This window comes from Alexandromys fortis, unplaced genomic scaffold (assembly GCF_014885135.2).
Source record: "Alexandromys fortis isolate MF-2015 unplaced genomic scaffold, M_Fortis_MF-2015_v1.1 scaffold_81, whole genome shotgun sequence".
Taxonomy (NCBI): domain Eukaryota; kingdom Metazoa; phylum Chordata; class Mammalia; order Rodentia; family Cricetidae; genus Alexandromys; species Alexandromys fortis.
The window spans coordinates 1,273,464-1,288,985 of record NW_026067960.1 but is presented as its reverse complement, the minus strand read 5'-3'; positions in this window follow the sequence as shown (position 1 = coordinate 1,288,985).

The following is a 15,522-nucleotide window of genomic DNA, read 5'->3' as shown; positions in this document are numbered from 1 at the left end:
TTTTTTTTTTTTTTTTTTTTTTTTTTTTTTTTTTTTTTTTTTTTTTTTTTTAAAGACAGGATCTCTCTGTGTAACAGTCCTGTCTGTCTGGAACTAGCTTTGTAGATCAGGCTGGCTTCAAACTCACATTAAAACAGAGTCAGGACTTAGCCCCAACCTCCTGTAACCCTGCCCCCAGTCTACTTAGGCAGTGGTGGTTCTTAAAAGTCCTAATGCTTCCGCCCTAACGTTCCTCATGCTGTGGCGACCCCCAACCATAAAATTATTTTCCTTGCGACTTCATAACTGTAATGTTGCCAGCGCTATGAACCGTAATGTAAATACCTGTGTTTTACAATAGTCTTAGGTGACCTCTGCGAAGGGGTCATTCGACCCGCCAAGGGGTCAGGACCCACAGGTTGGGAAACGCTGACTTAGAAGAAGATTGGACTGAAGGCAAGAGGATGCCTAACTTCCTTCTCTCTGGTATTACGTCCCAGAGAAGATGCTCACTGACTGGTATCCAGGGAGATGGTGGGCCCTGATTTCCTGGGTCAGACTGCTCATCTTTGCCCATTCTTGGGTGAAGGAACACTCAAACTATATCTCAGTACTGGGAGGAGTGGGTCTCAAAGGAAATCCCAGATTGCTGTTATTAAAAGATTAGAGGAAGCTGGAAAAACGGCTCCCTGATTAGGAGCACTTCCTGCTTCTCCAGAAGACCAAGTACCCAGCTCCGGGGTCTGGCAGCTCATCACCACTTGCCTGCAGCTCCATCTGCAGCACACCCATGCTTTTTCCTGGCCTCTGCAGACATCTGCATGCTCCTGCCTGCTCCCGCGCACACACCGACACATCCACACATAGACATACATAAATAGCCAAAGTGACAATTTAAAGAAAGCCTCCGCTGGCTAGATGGCTCAGCAGGTAAAGATTCTTGTCTCAAAGCCTGGGAACATGAGTTTGGTCCATAGGCCCCGATGGAGGAAAGAGAGAAAGGACTCGCACTCCCACTGCCCTCTGCTCTTCTGCACATGCGTGGCGCCCCTCCTCCGCGCTAAGCATACAAAGGAAGTGAGTAAATGAGGGGCCACTGGAGCGCAGCTCTCCTCCGCAGTTCTCTTTCTTACAAAGGATCCAGCCATCTCCCGAGCGTCTAGTTGCTTCTCTGCAGAGGACAAGAAACCAGACACTCTCATTCACGGATACTGCCAGAGTCGGGCCACGTCCTCAGTTTTCTTCTCAGGGGGCCCTCAACTTAAAAGAGACTATGACGGCGGGCGATCCTGGCAGCACTAAGTGGATTCCGCGGGCTAAGAAGAAGCGAACAGGAAGTTGGAGGGAGGCATGGGGAGTATGGGAGGAGCTGGAAGGAGTAGGAGGCAGTTTTGATCAAAATATATTATGGACATGTATGACATTCTCAGTGAAAAAAGAGAGAATGGGACTTGAAAGGGGACCTCAGCTTTTCAAAGGGAAACATTGTTAGCAGTGGGACAAGCACACGGAAAGAAGGTTGAGGACACTGAAGCTGGGTGTAGTGGCCAGTGCCAGTCCAGCCAGGGCTATTCATCAAAATGCTGTCTTAAAAGTGGGTAGAGGGGTGTAGCTCAATGGTAGAGTGCTTGTCTAGCATGCAGGAGGTCCCGAGTTCAACCCCAGTACTGCACGAGCCATGGCGGCACACCCAGTAGTGGGAGGTGAGAATTTCAAGGCCATCCTTGGCTGCTTAGCCTCGTCTACAGAAGACCTCGTCTCATCAAACGAGGTGGGGAATGTGGTGGGGTGGAAGCTAGCAGTACCCTGCGGTTCCCTCAAATCACACAGCAAATACACAGCGATCTGTAGCCACCTTTAGTGGGCCATTAAGTTCCTGCTTGGTTACAAGGCTAGGAACTGCAATGGTTGTCTTTCACAACCACTAAAATCCAAGATTTCTTTTTATTTACTTATCATTTATTATTCTTTTTTCCTTCCTTCCTTCCTTCCTTCCTTCCTTCCTTCCTTCCTTCCTTCCTTTTAGTTTGAGACAGGGATTCTCTGTAGCTTTGGAGTCTGTTCTGGAACTCACCCTGTAGACCAGGCTGGCCTCGAACTCATAGAGATCCACCTGCTTCTGCCTCCTGAGTGCTGGAATTAAAGGCGTGTGTCACCACCCCCTGGCTCTTTTTATTTTTATTTTTTTTTTAAAGATATGTAATTCTCTGTGACCCTCAATTCACTATTGTCCAACAGGCTGCCCTGGAGTCTCTGCCTCCTGGCTGCTGGGACTAAGGGCTTTGTTTATCACTACAGCCTGTTCACGGTCCTTTAATGTCACAGAGAAGATTCTTTCCATTGCTGGTAGTTTGCCAAAATTTCCAACCACCACCACCACCACCAATGCTGCTGCATGCTACCGCGGCCACCACCACCAGAAACCTAGGACTCAAGTCGAGGCAAAGACAGCTAGCTCCACTGGCCTGATGAGGTGGCTCACTGAGTAGAGGTGCTCGCTGCCAAGTCTGACTACCTAAGTTAGATCCCTGACACCACATGGTGGGAGGGGAGAGCTGACTCGTGCTAACTGCGCACACGTTCATGTGTGCTCTGTCCCAGCTTGTGTCAGCCTTTTCCTCCTGCCTTAGTGAGGCCACATCACACTCCTTCACTGTACGTCCTGGAGAATGTCCTCTGTGATGTAGTCTGGTGGAACTTACAGGAAGTAGCTAGCTAGCACTCCACTGTGAGGCTCGGGTTGGCAGGGCTAAGCTGGGGATTTGCACAGAATGCCTTGGCAGCTGCGCTTAGACTGGGCTTCAGAGGGAGATGTTAAGGAGACTTTTTCCGTTTGTGTTTCCAGTCCTGGCCCAGCCACAGAAGAAGCAAGAAGTGACTGCTTTGCCAAATAAGGTACCGAGCCACGTGGCTAACACAGATAAGAATAATGGGCTAATATAAGTTATAAGAGTTAATAAGAAGCCTGAGCTAACGGGCTAATCAGTTTATAACTAATGTAGACCTCTGTGTGATTTTCTTGGGACTAAATGGCTGGGGGACCGGGCAGGACAGTCAACATGGTCTGTGAGGTTGGATCATCTCAGTCATCTAACCACCTTGAAATTGTCCTGAGAAGTTTGTAGTTCAAATATGATCTTTGCACACTGTTCGTCAGTTTAATGGTATTACTACAATCCAGGTAGAATCATCATTATTGTGGGTCCCCATATCTTTTTGTAGACTTCAAAGAAGTCTACAAGAGGTCAACACATCTTGAAAATCTGTAGGCTGATTTAATTCAGCAGTTTTTTCCTATTATTCATTGTCTTTTTGCAGCCATTGTTCCTTCTCATTAGTATTTAAAAAATTTAAAGTCAACAAAGCACTGTGTAATCTATCTCTGGGATCTTTATTACCCCTTTCTGTTTACTAAGCCTATCTTTTAAAGTGTGATTGGATCTTTCTATAACTGCTTGTCCTGTAGGATCGAGTGGCATATCTGTAATGTGCTTTATGTTGTAATATGTAAAAAAGGTTTCATTTTATGAGCGACATATACGAAGCGTTGTCAGTCCTGATTTGTGCAGGAATGGACATAATGGCCATGGCTTCTAATAAATGTGCAATTACAGAATCAGCCTTTTCAGAACTTAAAACAGTTGTCCATTGAAATCCTGGCTATGTATCTATGGTGTGATGCACATACTTTAGTTTTCCAAACTCTGCAAAATGAAATACATGCATTTGCCAAATTTCATTTCTTTGGGTACCTTTTGGTTACTTTCTACAGGTAATGGAGTTTGATTATACAAGAATAAGTAGGACATTTCCTTATAATTGCTGCCAAGTGATTGGAAAAAAAAATCTTTCTTCAAACCTTTGTCTGTTAACATCTTGTTCCTTATGAAATTCTGAGGTTCCTAGTACATTTCCTCCCAATAGCTGATCAATTTGATCATTACATTGTGCCATAGGGCCTGGTAGACTTGATGGGATCTGATAAGTATATATACAAAGAATGATTTCTAGTTTTGATTACTTGCTGTAGTTGAGTAAATAACTAATTCAATTCTGAATCACCTGGAATAAGTTCAGTAGTCTCAATATGCAAAACAACTCTTTCTGCATATTAAGGGTCAGTAATTATATGAAGAAGTTCTGGAAAATTTAACAATACCATGAGAATAGTATATGATTCTGATTTCTGAACTGAATCATGAGGGCTTTGAATCACTTTACTTATTTGTCCTGACTTATAACCTACCTTTACTGGTTTATTTGCATCAGTACAGAATGTAGGGGCTCCAGAAATTGGAGTTCCCTTTATTATATGAAGGAGAAGCCAATTAATTATTTTAATAAGCTGAAGTCTCTTGCTTTTGGGATATTTGTTTGTAATCTTTCCAGAAAAAATTACTGCAAGCTCTTTGCCTACATTCATTTTCTGCCCATAATGAGGCAATTTCAGCATTAGTAAAAGGTACCACAATTTCTGTGATGAAGTCCCAATTTTCCTTTCAGAATCAACTCAGAAAGCTTTTCTATATAGGTCTTTAATTTTTTCACTCTGTTTGTGTGGCAAAAATATCCATTCTAAGATGTTATCTTTTCTCTGCATACGAATCCCTAAGGAAGAACGTGCAGGAGGGAAAAAAACCAGAATGCCATCAAGCTCTGGATCTAAGCGATCTACATGTGCATCCTCTAATTTCTTTTCTTCCAGAGTCAATTCTCTCTCAGCCTCAGTTGATAGTTTTCTTGGTTTATTACCTCATCAGGTTTGAAATGAATTACTTAGTTCTTAAGTTGTTAATCCAATTGAGGGCCATAGCCAGTTAATATCTCCGAGCAATTTTTTAAAATCATTAAGAGTTCATAATTGATGTCTCCTGATTTGTGTTTTCTGTAAGCCTATATTATATCCTAAATAATTAATAAAATCTCCTCTTTGTGTTTTTTTCAGGAGCAAATTGCAATTCCCCATAAGGCAAACTTCTCTTTGCCTCATCAAACATTTTTTCCTTAAATATCTGCCAATAAGCCAATAAGATATCATCCATATAATGGTAAATTATAGGTTGAGGAAACCATTTACTGATTAGTTCTTATGGCTGTTGTATAAAATATCGACATAAGATAGGGCTGTTTAACATTCCTTGTGGAAGAATTTTCCAGTGGAACCTTTTAAGAGGCTGGAAATTATTATAAGTAGGCACTGTGAAGGAAAATTTTTCTTTATCCTTTTCTTGTGATGGTATAGTAAAAAAGCAGTCTTTTAAATAAATAATTAAAATAGACCATCTATTAGGTAATAGAGAAGGCAAGGGAATTCCAGGCTGTAAAGAACCCATCGACTGAATCACCTTATTTATGGCTCTTAAATTTGTTAATATTTTCCATTTTCCATATATTTTTAAAATAAAAAATATAGGAGAATTCCAAGGACTGGATGATTCATCAATATGTTGAGCATTTAACTGCTCCTGTACCAGTTGTTCTAATGCTTGTAATTTTTCTAATGTCAAAGGTCATTGTTCCACCCACACAAGTTTTGTAGTTAACCATTTTAAAGGTAGAACTGTTGGTACCTTTGAATTATCAGCCACTGTTATGCCCTGCTTATATACCCCTTGAACAGTCTATGACTTATCTTGAAAACACCTTTGAATATTTTTCTCAGAAGCATACGTTAATTTATGGTTTGTTTCTGAGATTGGAAGGATGTTAATCTGTATTTTCCATTGCTGCAACAAATCATGTCCCCATAAATTCATTGCTATATTAGCCACATATGGTTTTAATTTTTCTATCTGTCCTTCTGGCCCTATGTTCTCATCCCATCTTGCACTTTATTTTACCTGAGATAAAATTCCAGTCCCTAGGAGCTGAACATTTACCTCCTGAAGAGGCCAATCTGGATGCCAAAGATTTTGGTGAAATTATTGTTACATCTGTACCTGTATCTACCAAACCCTCAATTTCAATGTCATTTATTTATTTTTAGCTTTGTTATTTTGTCTTTTTTTTTTCTGAAGCTGAGGACCAAACCCAGGGCCTTGTGCTTGCTAGGCAAGTGCTCTACCACTGAGCTAAATCCCCAACCCCTTATTTTTAGCTTTGGTCTTTGATCATTTATAGAAGTTTGTCAAATTTCTTGTTTTTATGGTCTCCCCTGAGAATTTTGTTTTCTCTACTGAAGCTGCTCTGTCATCCAGACCAGTATGTTTTTTAACAACAGGCTTTTAATTGATCTGTGGAGTGGTTTCCCCAATGCTGATAGGGAATGATTGAACCAAATCTGAAGCAAATGCCTTTGAGAGCCCCCTTCCTAGGGTATTTCCCAATGGCAAAGGGTTACCTTGCCTGTTCCTTGTTGATCTGCATTCATTAGTCCAATGTCAGTTTTTGCCACACCTCTGCATATTCCAGAAGGCTGGGGCCTTCTCTTTGGATTTTTCTCTAGAAAAAAAATATTGTTTATAGGAACACCTTGCCTACAATCCATTTCAGACGACCTTGTTTACCATAATTAAAACATTTGACCTTAGATTTTTCTTAAAATTTTTAGAAACCACCTCTCCTATCTATCATCATAAGTGTGAGATCCAATATCAGCTGTAATTCAGATCCATTCATCTATGCGTGCTGATCTTGCCTTTAAAGGCCTAATTACTTTTTGCATTCTAAATTAACATTTTCAAAAACCAAAGATTCAGTTAATATTTATCTAACTTCTGGATCTGATATTATTTTATTTATAGCTGAAGTAAAATATTCTTGAAAATCAGTGAAGGCAGGCTGGAGAGATGGTTTAGAGGTTAAGAGCACTGGCTGCTCTTCCAGAGGAACTGAGTTCAATCCCCAGCACCCACATTGCAGCTCACAACTGTCTGTAACTCCAGTTCCAGGGGTTCTGATACCTTCACACCAATGCATATAAAATAAAGTGAAATAAATTATTTAAAAAAATCAGCAAAGGCATCCTTTGGTCTTCAGTCATCCTTTCTGATTTTTCAAGCCTGTCTCAAGCACTCAAAGCTGCTGTATGGTATAGAACCAAGGTGTGATCATCAAATATAGACTGTCTTTATGGATCAGCTGACTGGGCCTCATTGAAAAGCTGATTTGGGGAAATTTCCATACCTCTCATCTACTTTGTTCGCCCTGTGACCCTAGCGTCCTCTCTCCTGCATCTTTTCCATTGTAACTGAGGACCAGATGCCAATATTACTGTAGCTAAATCTCTCCAGTCTTGTGAAATAATTCTGTTCCTAGTTTCCCATGAATTTAACATCTGCTTCACAAAGGGTGAGTGCACATCTATGAAATGAACACTTCCTTAAATCTCTTCAAATCTAACACGTCTAAAGGATTCCACTTAACTCTGTATAGCCTTGGGGGTGCCTGTCATCTGGTGGTCATTCTTAAATGGTAACTGAATAAATTAAGGTCAATGTTCTAATAACGTTAGATGGCTTCTTGTCAGTTTCAATGGTATGGTAAGTTCTGCTCTAAATCCCTCTGTCTGTATCTGAGTATTTTTCTTATTTTCATTCATAGGTCTTTCTAATGCTTGTATCCTTTTAATAGTAAGTCTGTCTAAGACTTGCATCTTATTCGTCAGATTTTTATTTTTAAATAAGCTTTCTAAGGCTTTTATAATTATCAATCAAATTTTTCTTATTTTCATTGGTGAGTCTCTCTAACTTTTGCATCTTATCAGTAATGAGTCTTTCTAAAGCTGTATCTTATCAGCAGTAAGTCTTTCTAAGGCTTGCGTCTTACCAGTTAAATGATCATATTTGGCACAGTTATCAAACTACTTTTTAAGGATAGAATATTAACTATCAAAATATCAAAGTTTGATACTATGTCAATTTCAACTAAGACATTTATCCCTTCATTTAAATTTTTCATTTTCAAGCCATTCATAGTAGCACTATAGAGAGTCCTAGCACCCTGTATCATGATGTTCCCCATTCTTTTTTGTTTGTTTGTTTTTTTGTTTTGTTTTGTTTTTGTGTTTCGAGGTCAGGTTTCTCTGTGAACTAGCTCTGTAGACCATGCTGGCCTTGAACTCACAGAGCTCTGCCTGCCTCTGCCTCCCTAGTGTTGGGACTAAAGGCGTGTGCTACCACCGCCTGGCGATGCTCCCCATTCTTAACGTGGGAAAGATTTTTCTTTTTAGTATTATTTAACACTCTCCTAAAGGTCTTCTTAGGTGTCTCACCAAATCTGCCGACTTCTCAGTTTGTCTGTGGTGTTGTTTGTGAATCCAAGCCCCACTCACAATTTCCAAACAAGAACCTGCTTTCCAGAGACCCAGCAACTGCTGCAGAGCCAGCTGGCATGACTTCTCTGTCCACGTGTTGGTTCTATGTATTGGTGCCACGTTTTGGAGAACCAAGTATTTTATCTTTGGGCACAGTGGCTGTTCCTTAATCTGCTGCTATTTCAGGCAACAATTGAGACTCTGCACTTATGGGCCTGCTTCTCTGGCAGCAGCCTAGCCATTCAGGTCACAGCCTTACAGGAATTTTGTTCCCATGGGCACTGGCTCTGCTGCTGCCACTAAAGGTAGCTTTAGCTAAATCTCTATCCTTCTATTTATAAATAAAACTGGCTGGGGTGAAAACCTGCTAGCTCAGAGAGGCTGAGTGGCAATTAGCTAACCTTCTCTCCTTGCTGGCGGCTCCCAAACAGCATGGCCTCCTGCGCCACTAAAGCAAAAAAGCTGTACCACTCCAAATCCTTCCCTTTCTACTTCCAGTATCTTTCTACTTCCTTTATCTTTTCCAGATGCTCTCTGATGCTCTATGATTACTCTCTGTCAACTGGTAGCAAAGTTTACTTAACTAATGCAAATGCTAATTCAGGGTTCGCAGTGTGATCCAATATCCCCCAACACCTGGTGATAGCACATGGCGGACTGACTTATGTCCTCTTGACTAGATATGCCTATCAGAACCCCAAATGTGAGTCAACCTGGAAAGCAAGCCTGTAGGTGTCACACAGATTCATACAGAGAGCTTCTGACTGGAAGGTATCTGAGTTAGTGTAGGCCCTAAGAGATGGAGAAGAAAGAAGCATCACAGAAAGTTAGGCAGAGGTGGAATGATGTAGCTGCAAACCGAAGAACACTGGGAAGAGTCAAAAGCCAGAAGGATGCAGCCCTGCCCATGCCTTGCCTTGGGACTTCAAACTTCTAAAAACTATAAGAGAACAAATTATTTTCAAAAAGATTTGTTTTAATTTTATATGTATAAATATTTTGCCTAAATGTATGCATGCATGCCACCTGTATGCAGTACCCATGGAAGTCAGGAGAGGATGCTGGGTCCCCTGGAACTGGGGGTTCGGAGGGTTGTAAGCCACCCAGTGTATGTTGGCAACCAACTAGGTCCTCTGGAAGAACGGTGGGTTCATTTAACCACTCAGCCATCCTTCTTGCCCCAAGAGAATACCACTATGGTAGCCTCTTATCCACAGCCATAGCAAAACACAGAGGCCAGGCATGGTAGCACAGGCCTTAATTCCAGTACCAAGAAGGCAGATGCAGAGGCAAGTGGATCTCTGTGGGTTTGAGGCCAGCCTGTTTGAGTCAGTGAGTTTCAGGTTAACCATGGCTATATGGTGAGACCTTGTCTCACAAAAAAAGATAAAAGAATAGGAGGACAGAGACATTTGATGTGCTCCACCCCCTCCAAGTGGCCTGGTACTCTGCTGGGTGTTATGTGAGGGGCCACACCAGGGCCTCAGTTTATCTGCATTCTCGGCTTCTTTAACATAGACGTGCACGTGCACACACACGTGCACACACACCAGTGACAGGCCTGTCTGCATGGTGCTGCAGGTCTTGCTTTCTGCTGTCAGCGAGTCTCAGCAGACCAGGAACCCTAAGTCTCCCTGCTGACAGAGGTGACTTGAGTGATTCCTACTTGCTGTGGCACAGGACCAGGGTCACCGGCTTCTGCTGAAGAAAGAGTTTCATTCAGGGGTTGATAAATGACTGTTTATTGCTGGTGGCAGCCCTGGCTAATCACCAGCACATCAGCCATCGTAATTAGAGAGGGGTTGGGGGCGGAGGCGCTGCGCTCCTCCCTGGCTCCAGCCCGATTCTGCCCTGCTAATCCTTCCTGGGCTATAATCCTGGCGGAAGAAAGGGGGCGCCCTGCAAAGGAGGGATCTTGGGGTACTTGGGCCTTGTGGGGAGCTGCAGACAGACTGGCGTGTGGATGGAGTTGGACGCAAGGTGGAGAGAGGAAGGTGACTGGCTGACGAGGCCTATTAATTGTATGACCCAGGTGCCCAGGTCTCAGGCTTGTAAAAGTGCAGCCATTGCACAACGGTAGCCCCACAATCCCACGGAATCTTCTGTTTTGTGTGTGTGTTAAACTACACAAAGGGGGCTGGAGAGATGGCTCAGTGGTTAAGAGCACTGCCTGCTCTTCCAAAGGTCCTGAGTTCAATTCCCAGCAACCACATGGTGGCTCACAACCATCTGTAATGGGGTCTGGTGCCCTCTTCTGGCCTGCAGACATACACACAGACAGAATATTGTATACATAATAAATAAATAAATATTAAAAAAAAACTACGCAAAGGACGTACCATTTACCATCTACAGCCATTTCAGGTGAATGGTTTATAAATGGTGTTACTCAGATTTTACAGTCTACTTGTTTTTCCTTCTGTGAAGTTGGGATTTGAACCCAGGCTTCTCCTTGCTCCACCACTGAGATGCATCCCCAGCCCTGCTTTTGCTTTTAATTTCGAGACAGGGTCTCACCAAGTTGCCAAGGCTGGCCTCGAATTCGCAATACCCGCTCCTTCAGTTGCCCAAGTAACTGGGATTCAAGCCTCTTCCACTTATCTGCCCATTTAAAGTTTAATGACTTTAAGTCCCAACCTACTATTAATAATCACAAACTACCATATTATTCATAATATGAATCTGTTACAGAGTGCCTGATCTCCTTATTTTGTGGATCAGAACGTACTTTATACATTTTGAAATAGTATCTCACTGTATGGCTCTGACTGACCTGGAATTTGCTATATAGACCAGGCTGGCTTTGAACTTACAGAGAGCTGCCTGCCTCTGCCTCCTGAGTGCTGGGATTAAAGGTGTGGGCCATCACACTGGGCTATTTTGGAATCAGTGTAGTCACACTGGTCTGGCATGCTCTGTGTTGCCCAGCTGGCCTCGATCTTGCTTCTCATCTCTTAGCTTCTAAGAGCTGGGCTTACAGGTGGCTGCCACCATGCCTGGCTCCGGATCAGGGCTTTGGCAAGCTTTTCTGCTGTCCCAGAGACAGACGGACAAATGCTTCCTGCCACCCCACTCCCTAAAGTAAGTTTCAAGAATAGCCAATGCAGAACGATGGCCTCTACCCAGCGTTCCTTCAGTGGTGGTTCTGAGAGCCAATTCCAAGTACAGCATCCAGAGGACTCCTTTAAAACCATGGAACAGGGCTGGGAGATGTCTCCATTGGTAAAGTGTTTGCTGAGCAAGCCTGAAGACCTGAGTTCGGTTTTCCCGCACCCACGTCTGTTTGGGGACGCGGGGACAGAGAAGGGGCTCCCTAGGTAGTTCATCTAGCTGAATGGATAAGATCTGGGTTCAGTGGGAGACCATGCCTCAAAGAGTAAGTGGCATCGAGTGACTGAAGAAAAACACATACATCTCTGGCCTCCACACGAAAGCATGCACATGTGTGTGCACACCTACATACATGTACACGTGTATGTACCTGCACAGACATGTACCTTCATCCACTAACTAACACACACACACAGACACACACAGACACACACAGACACACACAGACACACACACACACACACACACACACACACACACAGGAAACACGCTATCAGACTCTGCCTACTCTTCTGTCAGATCTGTGACCTGTCCCCTCCCTCCACTTCTTAGACCTTTGTTCAGATGCCATTTCTTGGTGAAGCATTGTGTGACCCCCTCTCCCCCCGGGGCAGTCTCCAGTTTTTATTTTATTCATTTATTTGTGTTCTTTCTGATTTTTTGGAACAGCAGTATCATAGTCAGGGTTACTACTGCTGCGATGAAACACCCTGACTTCTTGCAGGAACAGGAAAGGCTTTGTTTGGCTCACACTTCCACACACAGTTCAACATTGAAAGAGCCAGCACAGGACTCAAGCAGGACAGGAACCCGGAGGCAGGGGCTGATGCAGAGGCCATGGAGGGGGCTGCTTACTGGTTTGCTTCCCATGGCTTGCTCAGCCTGCTTTCTTATAGAACCCAGACCACCAACCCAGGCATGGCAACACCCACAATGTGCTCGGCCTTCCTACATCTATCACCAGTTAAGAAAATGCCCCATAGGATTGCCTGCAGCTTGATAGTATGGAGGGATTTTCTCGGGGTTCCCCCTCTTAGATGACTATAACTTGTGTCAAGTTTACATAAAACCAGCTCCTACAAACACTTCTTTTTCTTTTCAAGGCAGAGTCTCTCTCTGTAGTCCTGGCTGTCCTAGAACTTGCTTTGTAGACCAGGCTGGCCTCAGCTCACAGAGATCTTCTTTCCTCGGCCTCTGGAATGCTGCCCTTAAAGGCACGAGTCACCACTGCCAGCTACAAACTTTCTTAGCCCGGCAAGGTCGTCGTCTAGTCTGTATTCTGTTGGATGCCCAGCACCTTCTTCCCTTGCTGGCTATGAGTCCATGAAGTTATTTTGTTTTATTTATTATTATTTTGTGTGTGTTCATGCACACGCCATAGCACACGCGTGTAGGGGTGTCAAAGGACAGCTTCTGGGAGCTGGCTCTCCCTTCCACTGCGGCTTCTGGGGATGGAACTCAGGTCGTTAAGACTTGCAGATCAAGCATTTTTTTTTTTTAAATCTGCTGAGCCATCTCACTGGCCCCATTTTTGTTTTAAGAACTGTGGTGCTCAGCTTATATCAGAACCACCTGGGAACGGTGAGCGATCTACATGCCCGGGACACCCAACACCATCGTGGGTCCTCAGCTGATGGCTGACGGAACCCGGGAGGTGGGAGGAGGCACCCCTGTGAGACTCCATTGCATTTGCCTCCTAATCTCACTGCAAAATATATTATTTCTGCTTTAACAGAGGCAAGGAAAACAGTAAAGTACATCGAAATTGGTTTGTATTAAAAAAACCTCCTCCGTACATAGGGTAATAAATTACAGACAGAGGATTCAATATAGGCTATAAATTGAATATTTTAGTGTGTGAAGAGCTGCAGTGAGTGTTCCCTTGGGGGTTAGAGTTTATTTCCTAAGCTTTTGTTCACTACGTCATGAGTCTTTTCAATAAGATGATCTCTCTGACTGACTGACGGCTAGATGAACCCTGCAGCGAAGAAAGGGGGGTTGTGGGGTGTGGTGAACCTGAAAGCAGCTCTGGGAAGGCGCTTCCTGGCCAAATATTTACTAAGGTCCCAAACAGGCCTGGCTGAACTCAGAGTCCCTAGGCCACTCCCTGGTTTACAAGCTGGGGGTCATGACCCCTTTGGGGGTCACATACCAGATATCCTGCATATCAAATATTTACATGGTGATCTATAACAGTAGCAAACTTACAGTTATAAAGTAGCAATGAAATAACTTTGGTGGGGGGTCACCGCAACATGAGGCACTGTCCTAAGTGGTCACAGCATGAGGAAGGCTGAGAACCACTGCCCCAGAGAGAAAGCCTGAAGGTCTAGGTGAACCCCCTCCCTGGGTGATGAGCCTACCCTGGAGAGAACAGCGTTCATTCACTGGCAAAGTCTAATTACCTTTTAAAAAATATTGCTTTTATTGGGGCTGGAGAGATGGATGCACAGTTTGGAGTATTTATCGCTATTGTAGAGAACTGGGGTTTAATTCTCTGCACCTACATGGTGGTTTATAACCATCTACGGCTCCTGTGCTCAGTGATCGAACCCTGTCTCTGGTCTTTTTGGAAGCCATGCATACACACGAAGGTATGCATACATACATAGGGACAAAACACTCATGCGTTTGTGTGTGCCTGGGGCCTATTGTTCTGAGCCACCTTGTTGGTATTGGGAATCAGACCCAGGTCCTCCGGCAGTCAATGTTTCTAACCATTGAGCCATCGTCACTCCAGCAACCCCTTCCCCCCATGGCCTCTCAAAGGTACCATCCATCAATGGGGTTTTCATGACAAATGTCACCAGCTTTGATTTTGTTTTTTTTTTTTTTTTTTTTTTTTTTAGCTTTGGAGCCTGTCCTGGAACTCACTCTGTAGACCAGGCTGGCCTCAAACTCGCAGTGATCTGCTTGTGTCTGCCTTTTGAGTGCTGGGATTAAAGGTGTGTGTTACCACCACCTGGCTGATTTTAGTTTTTGAGACAGGGTTTTAGCTGTGCAGTTAGTTTAAGGTGACTGAACTCCTGATCCTCTTGTCTCTGCTTCCCAAAGTGCTGGGATTAAAGGTATGTACAACAATTCCTAGCTTTCCTCAAGATTTTGAAAGGACGGGAGGTTGCCAAGAGCCTGAAACACGGCTTGTTCAGACTCAAGGTAAATGTGTCCAGGAAATGTGTCCGGCCTCACTGTAAATGTTCATGTAGATGTGCCTAGGAATTTGGAGACTTAGAACAGGAAACAAACCAGCAAACAATAGTAAAACAGAGTTTTATATATCCCAGATTGACCTCCAACTTGCCACACAGCTGAGGATGACCTTGAACTCCCAACCCTCCCACCTGTGTCTACCTTCAGGGTGTTGGACGTGTTCCACTAAACTGAGTATATGTTGTACTGAGGGTGGAATCCAGGTCCTCCTGAATGCTAGGCCTCATTAAATTTTTTAAAAATGATTTAATGTTGAATCAATCAATATGTTGTGTTATATCTCAGAGGAGGAAGAGAAAAAGGAGGAAGAAGAGCAGCAGCAGGGAGGGGCAGCAACTGGAAGCCTTAGGCACGTGGACTCCTCAGTCTTCCATTCCCAACCTCTTCCATCCTGGAGCAGGGCAGACATGTATGTTGAGTCAGCCCCGATGAAGATGCTGCTGGCCATTGGAACCTTTAGTTCATGTTGAAACATCTTATCCTAACATAAGGGCCCTGCCCCTCCTCCAGGATCTTCATTGGGCAGGCGGCCCCAAGCTATCCCCTTGAACAGAGGCAGGTCTTCTGTGTGCTGGAGCCCCACTCTGGGTGGCCTGCCTTGGGAGCCTGCTCCTTGCATCCCTAGCATGGTAGCACACATGGTTTAGCCAGGATGGCAGGAGGTTTCTCTCTGTTGAGAGGGTTGACAGGCCTCTCATCACAGCTTGATTGACAGCCCCCTAATCTGCAGGAAGAGAATGGTGTGCCACTAGAATGATGTTTGCTCTGTAAATATTTGACATTATCTACCCTGAAAACCTGAAAGAGAACTTCATTTTTCTTTCTTTTTCTGGGAATACAGCAAGTCACAGAACACCCATAAGTATAATTAGTCTGACAAGGGAGTTTCTGATTGGGGCTGGGGACTTAACACGTACGAACAATCGCGGCATCTGTGTTGCTGTGTTGGCTCTTTGTGGCACACAAGG